At 36.4% G+C, this 10,720-nt stretch overlaps 1 long non-coding RNA gene across 1 annotated transcript; it reads left to right on the forward strand.

Moving 5' to 3' along the window:
* The first annotated feature begins 5,550 nt into the window (after positions 1-5,550).
* On the forward strand, positions 5,551-9,803 carry LOC128784318 (uncharacterized). The gene is made up of 3 exons (XR_008429431.1): positions 5,551-6,321; positions 6,909-7,111; positions 9,706-9,803. It is a non-coding gene; the product is annotated as an uncharacterized LOC128784318 (long non-coding RNA).
* Positions 9,804-10,720: the final 917 nt, after the last annotated feature.

Here is a 10,720-nt window from a genome sequence, read left to right on the forward strand (position 1 = left end):
TAATAATTTTGTCATCTTTTCATTTTTTTTATTTCAACTTATGTTTTTACTGTCTTTCTGACCCTTCAGTTTTCTTCTAGTCTTTATAGGAATCTAAAATCACTCATTTGTGACTCTGTTCTTTGGATTCAAGATCTTATATGAAATGCATAGCATGAAATCGAATTAGAAGATTAACTGATTGTAATAAAAGATTTGCAATTACGGGATCTGACCTTTGTAAAAGAGCCTATAACATTTTGAATTAATTCCTACTGGAACTGGAGCACATCTTTTAGATAAACATGAAGGCAGTCTCAATTTTAAAAACAGTCAGTGACAAAGATTTTACCATAGCTTTTCCTCTCAGGTAAAAATTTGCATTTTACTTCTAATAACTCTGTCAGTTTTAATAATGACATTGTGATACTCTATACCTGTCAATCTCTGCATTTTTCTTTATTATGGTCAGTAGAACAATGTATTTGTAAGAAGTCTATTTTGTAATGCAAATAGACAAGATGCTCTACAGGAAGAGCAGCTTCTACTGAATTCCAGCTTTTGCTCTGATTCTCTCCTTGTGCTTCTCAAAATGTCACTAGCTCAAAACTTATAACATCGGTTACTTCAGGACTGGAACTTTCCATGCATAGGGCTGAGCTCCATTGCACACACCGTCCTCGCCAAGCCCATCATGGAGAATTGCTGTAAGCAGACAGGAGGAACTATTTCCTGCTGGCAGATTAATACCACCCTCCCCAAGGAAGCAGGCTAAGCCATGGAGCTTTGACATAGGAGTGCCATAGACTGGGCACAAGTAAACTGGTTACTGGGTATATCTCTTCCATGTTTGAGCTTAAAAACTAACACCTGGAAAACTGTAATGTGAATTGGATCTCAGTCTTTCACTGCAGAAGAGCAATGTTTGTTTCCAAAACAGATTCATATGTTATATTTTGGTAGCATATGGTCTTGTTTTATGATGTATGTTGGCATTTCTTGGGATGGGAAATGCAATACAAACATGACTGATCAGGAAAATTATTCGTCAAAGAGAGAAACTAGAAGAAAGAAATGGTGTTTTAGCTCATTGTACAAACTTGCTAGATGCTTACTGAAGAGCACAGTCCTTTGCTTAGTTTAGGTGGCCAGTGTCAAACTCTCAGGTTTTCAGTATTTGATATTCTTCCCTAAAAACTACCTTGGATGTTTTCTTCTTATACCTTTTTAGTTAATTTTGGAAAGAAAAATAATATTAATTACTTTTTTTCAGCTGTCCATTTTTTCTTTTAAACATTGTGGAAGCAGAAGTGTCAAGGAATGATTACGTCAAACTTTAGTAAGAATCTTTGTGAGGGCTTTTGTTACCACTGGGAATCCTGTATTAAAAATAAAAAAAAAGTTCAGTAAGTTAAGAATTCACCTTTCTAATACTATCCCAGACTTTTGGCTGGTTGGGAAATTGCTGGACTATGTCTGTCCCTGGTAGATAGACATCTATTTCATATGGAACAGTTAAGATTGTGCTCCCTGGGACACATCAATCACCAGTTATTCAGATTATATCATGCATCTTTCAGCAAGTCATATAATGGAAAATTCCATGGAACTGATGAAAGCTAAGCCAAAAATCTGCTTCAAGTAAGTGCTTCAGTTTCCAGGAGTTTATATTTCTAGACTATTTGTAAAAAACAAACAAACAAAAAAAAATATATATATATATATTTATATATTCCTTAGCATTTAATCAAAGAAGTTATTAGTATCTTTTAAATTTGAAACTCAGTTTTATCAAAAATATTTTTTAGCTATATGCTGTTCAATATTAAATGTGTCAGGCAAATGCTGGTTGTGATCAATCAGTTCCAGATATTCTTGGAACTGACAATGGAATATTTCTTTGACGCAGAACTCCATGAATTGCTTATTCCTTCAATCTGTAACAGCAATACCGAAATGAAGAAAAATTGCTTAGCTCTTTCCTTCTGTTTCTGTAGACAAAGCAATCAGATTAACATGTTAGGGTTGATGCCAGAAATGTACAGTTCATAAAACCATCAGATTTTTCCTCTCACCACATGCCCTTTGACTTCCAGTTTTGTGAAATTATCTTTGTGTGCCTTTGGAAATATTGGTTTTAATTTTTGCAAAGCCTCTGGAAACTCTGGACGTTTGTGATCAAAATGTTACTAGTCGAATGCTTTTTAGAAATTCTCTGCAGGTTGTATTCAGACTGTTTAAGTTCCTCCTGAGGTATTATCTGCCATTCACTGTCTTGATCCTGTTCCCCTCTAAGAGCCATTATGTCAGCCCTTCAAAAGACTTCAAAGTTGCTGTCTGCCTTACTGACTTACCACGAGGAATTTAAGTGAAATTTAAGTGCTGTGAATACTCACAGTGAAAAAAAAAATTAGTATTCTAGTGTGGCCTTTGAATTTAAAGCACATATGGTGTATACTTTTCTCTTTATATACCCTAAGCCCCTGTATTTTCTGTATATTGAGGATGTGAAAAATATATTAGATGCACATTAGCTACAAATTAGATCACATTTTAGATTTTTAAAATTAATAGGTTTAAGTGTACTTCAGTGAAAAGGATTTTTGCAAAACTGCATTTTTAAGGTGTTTTAATAGTCACAGGTGTGACTATTTATTATGTGACTATTTTATTATGTGGAATAAAATATTAGTAATTATAACAAATCGTAGAAAGTTTTCATTCTAAAGAAATGCACAGCAAAAGAAGCATGTGTGCTACAGCATACAAGTACCTTGGAGACTGAATATAGTTTTGGCAAAGGTGATTAAACCAATTTTTGCTGATTCTTTAGCTTTTCCTTTTTCAGAGGCTTTTTGAATGATGTGTTCCTTATGGTTTAATAGCTGCTCTCCATCTCCATCTAAGCAGGTTGTGAACAATGCTGTGTGCCGCTTGCATTTGGTCTGCTGCCTACATTGTGTCATTCAGCACTGCGCTGCCTTTCTGCACAGCACTGCTGGTGATATGCAGAGGTATCACACCCAGTTACAGAAACAGAAGATGAAAACTAGCCCAGGGTTAATCACTCCCCCCTAATTCAAATTCCAGAGTTACTCTTTCCAGAAATATTAGTTCAAGGTATTTCTGCATTGTGCAGTATTTTATAGAATGGATATGTCTTGAATAAAACTCTATTGGAAAGGTTAACACATGTAATAGAAGACAGCCCTAAGTCTTCATAGCATCAGCATAACTCAGATGCTTGCATTTATTTTGCTTATGAGCTGTACTAAATAATGTAATATTCAGTGTTTGCTGCTTTAGACCACATCTATTTGTGCCTGAAGGCAAAAGGCTTCTTTCCTCACACTGAAGATGATGGTGATAAATAATGACTGTAATTACTTTTTAAGTGTTAGAGATACATTCATTTGCTTGGAATACAAGGACCTATTTTTGAAGTGTCTTGCACACAGCTACAAGACAGATGGCTTCTGTCCCTTGGAATTAAAAGGGGTGGGGGAGGGAATTAATGTATCATTCTGAAATATCAGACAGGAAGACATTTTGTATGCCTTACCCACAGAATGCATGGGAAAAGGCAAGCACAGGTCAAGGTGAGAATTCAGTATTTTTAGAGAAGCCAAAGGAGCATGTATATTCATATATGTATTCAAGCCATGAGGAAGACATCATCTCTGGATACCTATCTCCTCCTCTTCATGCTGCTATCCAGAGAGGCATAAGGTCCATGGGGCCTATGCTTCTGTAGAACAGTAGAACAGATTAAAGTAATTTTCTGCCTACTAAGACAAACAAGGGTTTTGACCAAGTAAAATCTCATTCTCCAAGAATGAGATTAGACCAGAGAGTAGACCATGAGATTAGACATGAGAGTAGACCAGAGAACTCCCAGTGGAATGAAAAAAAGCAAAGTAGCTTTGCTAGATTCAGAGGTCTTGAATGACATTGTGCATTAGGGGAGACAGGATGTGTTGTGAGGAATGAGATAGCAGGAAGCAGGATGATTGCTGGCATTTAAAGAAAGCTACTTGACTTTTATCAGATAGGGGGAAAAGATTATTTGGCACTTATGTTAATTACTGAAGAGATGTAGGAGACTTTAATTTTGAAACTAAGAATGATGGGATACCTCATCAAAGGTGCAGAATAAATTTTAGTTTGTCTAAAAAATGTATGAGTAAGAGCATTGTTTTGGTTTTGCACCTTAAATTGGAGTAGAACTTTGTTTGAAGCAATTTTGTGTAGCTTGCTGCCTCTGGCTGTTAAAGATCAGAGTTGCTTCCCAAACTGGCCTAATGTGGCAAACCTTGGGACAAAGGTCAGCAGCTACAGGTTGGACAATATATCTGGGGTTTTACTGCAATTTCCCAGTGAATACCCATGAATAATACTGGAAGAAAAATATTTTCTTATCACAGTAAGTTCCCATTCTCAAGGGGAATTAAATACTCAAAATGCAGATGTTCATGAATCAGCAGTCTAAAACTGTTCATTAAATATAACTCAACACTTATTTAAAAAAAATATTTTCACTGCTCTTTTGCATTACTTTGTAACATAATTAATTTGTGGTTTCTTTCAATATGATCCAATATAGTTGTAAAAAAGAAGATATTTTTTAAATGACAATATATTAATGAAAAAAATACTAATTTGGGGGCATGGGGGATTTAAATGTCAAAGCATTTTCCCGAAACATTTTATCAAAAAGACTGTCTTTATTTAAACAGATTTCACTTTGAAAAACTGGCATTTTATAGCAAAATACATCTACAGTGTAAAATTTGCTAGCAAGTTTAATCACAGGTCTATGAAATACCACTGTCTTGTATAATTAAAGTTATCCATTGGAGCATTGCAGATAAATGTCTTTATGTCAGAGAGCTCCTTTAAATAGATGCAGACTATTGAATTATCAGAATCAGTGGAAAGCATGGAAAATTGATGCAAGAAGTAATGATATTAAAATATAGGGAGACAATAGGCCAGCATGAAACTTTGCCATTGCCCCTCTAAAAAGTCCTCCATTAGTGTTCCATAACCCAAACCTTTGAACTGTAAGAAATCATTGTCTCCTCAATTATTTTTGAAGTCCCTGTGTAATGAGAAATCCTTTCTAAACCTACAGATTCTAGTACTTTGTTATATGAAAACATGAACATATTTTGTCTAGTGGTCAAGTGGCTTTTGCCTGACCACTTGTAGATCATACTGGAAATGCTGCATTTGGCAAAGGTCTGTCAAATGTTATCAGACCTTGCAGCCATGGGCCAGTTTAAGAGTCTTTTGTGTTATAGTGGGCTAAGGGATGGTACTGGAAAAATTTCAAACTTTAGCTGAAAGCTGGTCTTGTTAAGAAAATGTATAAAAATAAACCCAGGTGGCCACCAAGCCTGAAGAAGAAGAGCTCTACTACCATGGGCATCATACTCTTCCCAATGAATGCTTCAGGGAAGTGATGACACAAGGTAAAATACACTCACCACTTCTGAAGGAAGAAGACTGGGACTCTCAACCCAGCCCAAAGTGACATTGGAAGGACCAACATAATTTAATGGGGATAAAGGTAAATAATAGTATCTTTTATTGTACAGCAATTATAAGGTAATAGTTTATGAGGTCTTCTTATATAATTTGTTATGAATGTATAGCATCAAACCTAGACTAGTGATTTGGATAAATACATTGCTAAAATCCTAATGGGATAAGCAAGGTGTTCTTAGTACCAGTCAGTATATTCTTTTTTTCTCATAAGAGGATTTTGGGTGTGCATCACCATTTGTTTGATCCAGATATTTTCGTTTCCTTTTGTTGAAGTGAGAAACACTACTTCCTGGAGCCATTGTTTTCTCAATGTTTTAGTTTGGTCTAAAAGATCAGGAACAGAAAATGAAATTTTCTTTATTATTTTCTGTGCTCCAAACCCATGGTTTTCTTTATACAAATCTTGGCAATAGGTCCCAAGCACAAGAACAGGCTGGGCAGAGAATGGATTGAGACTAATCCTGTTGAAACACACTTGGAGGTGTTTGTGGATGACAAGCTCAATATGGCTCAGCAATGTGTGCTCATGGCCCAGAAAGCCAAAAATGTCCTGGGCTGCATCCAAAGCAGTGTGGCCAGCAGGAACAGGGAGGGGATTCTGCCCCTCTGCTCTGCTGAGACCCCACCTGCAGTGCTGCATCCAGCCCCGGGGTCCCAGCATAGGAAGGACATGGAACTGTTGGAGCAAGTCCAGAGGAGGCCATGAAGATGATCAAAAGGGCTGGAACACCTCTCCTAGGAAGACAGGCTGGGAAACTTGAAGCTGTTCAGCCTTGAGAAGAGATGGCTCTGGTGAGACCTTCGAGCAGCCTTACAGTACTTAAAGGGGGCTTACAAGAACACTGGAGAGGGACTTTTCAGAAGGATATTTAGTAAGGGAACAAGAGGGAATAGCCTTAAGCTGAAACAGAGCAGGTTTAGATTACTAATTCAGAGAAAATTCTGTGAGGGTGGTGGGAATAGGTTTCCCAGAGAAGTGTATTACCTATCTCTGGAGATGTTTAAGACCAGGCTGGATGGGGTTCTGAGCAACCTGGTCTAGCTGAACATTCCATGTCCATAGCAACATGATTGAAACTAGATGATCTCTAAGGTCCGTTCCAACCCAAACCATTCTATGATTCTATGACAAAGATGAATAAATTTAATGAGGACAGTATTTTACAGCTGCTCTGATTAACTTTCTAATGACACAAAAGACTAATAATTTCTCATGTATCTATTGATCATGTAGATCAACGTTATACCCTGAACACAAAGTTACATTCACAGATATACATGAAAAAATTTGAATGCTCTAGACTGTTTTCTTAAGATGTTGGATTTATACAATCAATTATAGCTTGCCAAACCTAATAAGCCTTTTCATTTCTCTGTAGTTACTTTAACTGAACAAGATTAAAAGCCAGCCAAAGGAAATAACAACAGGGACAGTCAAGTCAGCATGTCAAGGGAGTCTTGTTTACAAACTATAGCCAATATCAATTTATTTCTGGCTTCAATTCCTGACCTCCACTTTAAAAGCAATTATTCAAAAATGACAAATCTTATGAAGACTGAGGACTGGCATGTTATGGATCTTGTAAGTATAATAACCATATATTTACTCATTCTAAAATCTTCATTTGGAACCTCCAAAATGCCAGGCAGATTTAGCAGCCAGATGCCTGTTTATTGAACGGATATATTCAAATAATATTTGTAAGAAGTAAATTGGCATTCTAAGATGATGTCTGTAGGAAAAAAAAGGCAAAAATATATTCTAGACTTGCATATACTTTTATTACTTTAGAAACACCATAATCAAGACTATTGTCTCTAGACAAAAGTATTTTTTTCCCTTTTGCTTCTACAAATAATACATTGATGATCCATAAATGCCTTCTCTGCTGGAAGTCCAAAAGTCTCTTAGACTGCAATAGTAAAACAGGACTTGCTTGATTATCCTGTTATTCTTTTCAAATGCATTGATTTTTTTTTCCAAAGCAATCAAATGTTTTCAACTTTCTGAACATTTGCAATTCTTATTATTTTCTGTGGTTTATTTCACGGAAGTTTTAATTCTACCACTGTGCCAATAAAAATATGGGGGAAATAGGTGGAGAATAATTTATATTGATCTATGTAAGAATAGCAGATGCCATCTCTTCACCAATGTAAATATGTGGTGTATTTTATCCAGTAAATGTGATAAAAATCATTCTTATTTTTGAAGTAACCAAGATGAAGCATTGTCGTTCACTCCCTTTTGCTGTAGAAAAATTCCTTTTCTGAGAGCTATTGTTTATCTCCTTATTTAAATTCTAGTTAGTGTTTGTGAGAGGCAAACATCATTGATACTTTTTCTCTAATACTGACAATGATTGGTAGCAATCAGAAAAAGCCTTCAGTTTATTGCACACATTCTGATTTACAAGTAAATTCTCACTTAGTTAACAGCTTTATTTATCTTGTTGATATCCCACAGAAATTGATGACTGACAAGAGTTTGAAATTAAAATGCAGTCGAACTAAAATATCATCAGAACAAATAAATTACCTATTACCATTGAAATACTTAATTTCATTGCTGGACATCTTTGAAATATTTAACATACAATTAACAATAACTTTATATTACAGAAGACCTGTGTCCTCTGTGGTCTTCTTACATGATTTGTTATGAATGTATAGCATCAAAACTAGACTAATGATTTGGATAAATACATTGCTAAAATCCATAAGTGTCATGCCTAAGAGTCTTTTGAAAGTAATTAAATAATATAAGACATGGTTCACTATTTGTTTTAATGATGTTGAAAAAGAGACAAAGTTATTTGACTTCTGTTGCTGACCATATTTGTGGTGTGCTGCTCCTATTGTGTTAGTTTAATCCAATAGGCTTTTGGTTGACCTTTGCATGACATATCCCTTAGCCAGGGATATCCCCTGGTGATGCTAAGTCATTACTGAGGCATTGTGTGACTGTATTTTAATTCACTTTAAAGTGTCTGAAGTGATGTGATGACTGCGTGGCAGCTCATCACAGAGGTGTTGTCGTGGCATGAAGCACAGCATGAATCTTTCATGCGCACAGGTGTGGCTAGAGAGAATGTGGAGGCATATAAGGCTTCAAAGCTGAATGGGGTAGTGCTGGCAGCCTGTGAAGGGTGGAGACAGAGATATTTGATGAAGTCTCATACATGTTTGCTTTCTAAGGAATTGCTGGAGTGAACTATGTTGAGAAATCCTGAGATGAGTTGACCAAGGTGGAAATCACCAAGGATTTGGGTAATGGGGGCAATCAAGATCCAGTGATGAAGTGAATTCCTGGCCTTCTGTTGTGTAGAGGTATATATATATCCTGAGGATATTGAAAAATAAAAACAAGGCAGCTGCAGGGATACATTAAAACATATAGGTGTTTTCAGGTACACTGCAGATATCAGGAAGCACATGAAAGCCTTACCTAACTTAGAGATTTTCACATAAAGTGTTCTTCCTACTAAAATAACTTTTAAAATATATCTGTCAGTAAAACTGTGGATTTGAGTCCCATAAGGTCCACTTAAGTCTTGTATGATGTGGTACTGAGAGTCACTGAGATTCCTGTGGGTCCTGCCATTTGAGAACATGTTGAGTTTAGATTGATCAGGAAGACAGAACAGGGAGCAGATAGGACCCCATATTCATTGTTAGCTGGAGTTGCCTCTAGTTCCTAGCAGTTTATTTTGTTTCTTTTTCTCCTGCTAAATAATAGTACCTGAGTACATAGATTTATCTAGTTGTATTTATGTATGTGTGTAAAAATGAATTGCTGAACTGTGCACAACTACTGAGAAACACTGAAAGAAAAATGAGTTGAAGCAATTATTTGCATTCTGTTTGCAAGTTTCATGGTATTATAGTCCTCTTGTTTGCAGGAATTAGTCTACAGTGTAGATCAGGAGTATAAGGTATCTTTCACCAGGCAATTTTTTTCCAGTCTTCAGTCTATTTCTTGTTCTTATTTTTCCCTAAAGCTTTCAAGCATGGCTGGGAACCAAGAGATTTGTTCATCCTCTGTCCTATGACTGAAAGTGCACTCCCCAAAGGCATACTCCACCAAGTGAATAATGCATATCCATTTGAGTGAGGAGATATACATAGGCATTTGGTCATGTTTGTGCCCTGATACACATACTTGTTCCTTTGCAGCACCAGACGTGTCTATGAGAAGACAGAGGCTGTTTGCATTTGGTATATGCAATGGATGCATGGGATACGACATGACAAGGAAGAGGCTAAAGAGTCATTCTGATTTAGGTGAATAAAAGTGGCTCCATCCCCAATTTATATATTAGCCCCCAGGGGATCTTCTGCTCTATCACTGATCCATGGCAGGACTCATCATGGAAACCCTTCTGGTGGACAAGACATACTCCCACAGGTAGCAAACATCAATCAGCCCTTTAAGACATTCCGGCACCAGAGAAAACACAGCTTCTTTGAACATGGCCCACGCTGAACTCAAGCTGAGTATAAGCCCATGAATGGACATGAGCAATGGACCAACATGTTCAAGGAAATCTGTGCTGGCAAGCAGACGGGACGATGGATGTTAAACTGTCTGTAGATTTCATTTGGTATATTCCCCGAAATAAGTAATCACATTAGAATTGAATATGATCCTTCGTATCTCCAACAATGCAAAACAGATTTAGGAACCCATAGACAGCCAGAACCATTGTTCATGAGGACTCCACAGAAATGTATTTGAATTGAAATTGACTTGCTCAGAATATTCTTAGGAACACTTTCCACATACATTTTCATTATAAAAAGAAGACCTTTCTATAACCTTGGAGAAGGCACAGAATCCAGAAAAACCAGCTCCAAATTTGAATAGAACACAGCACAGGTAAACATTGAGGTAAGGTTAAACTTCAGGAGAGATGGATTTAACTCGTATCTCTGATGTCTTGCCAATTTTATGGGTGTTACTTCATACATTGTTTTGGTCTACACACTAGATAAAATACTGCATTCCTTCTAGCTCTTGTTCATGTTCTCTGTTTAAAATATGGTTTCTGCCATTATTATCACTTATTAAAAATGCATTAACTGTGACATCTCTACACAAACTTGCTGATGACTCCAGTTCATAGTTCTGAAATCCAAGAACAATCATAAACAACCACAATGAAAACCAGAATCTGAGGATACTCAGTGC

This window comes from Vidua chalybeata, chromosome 2, assembly GCF_026979565.1.
Source record: "Vidua chalybeata isolate OUT-0048 chromosome 2, bVidCha1 merged haplotype, whole genome shotgun sequence".
Classification (NCBI taxonomy): domain Eukaryota; kingdom Metazoa; phylum Chordata; class Aves; order Passeriformes; family Viduidae; genus Vidua; species Vidua chalybeata.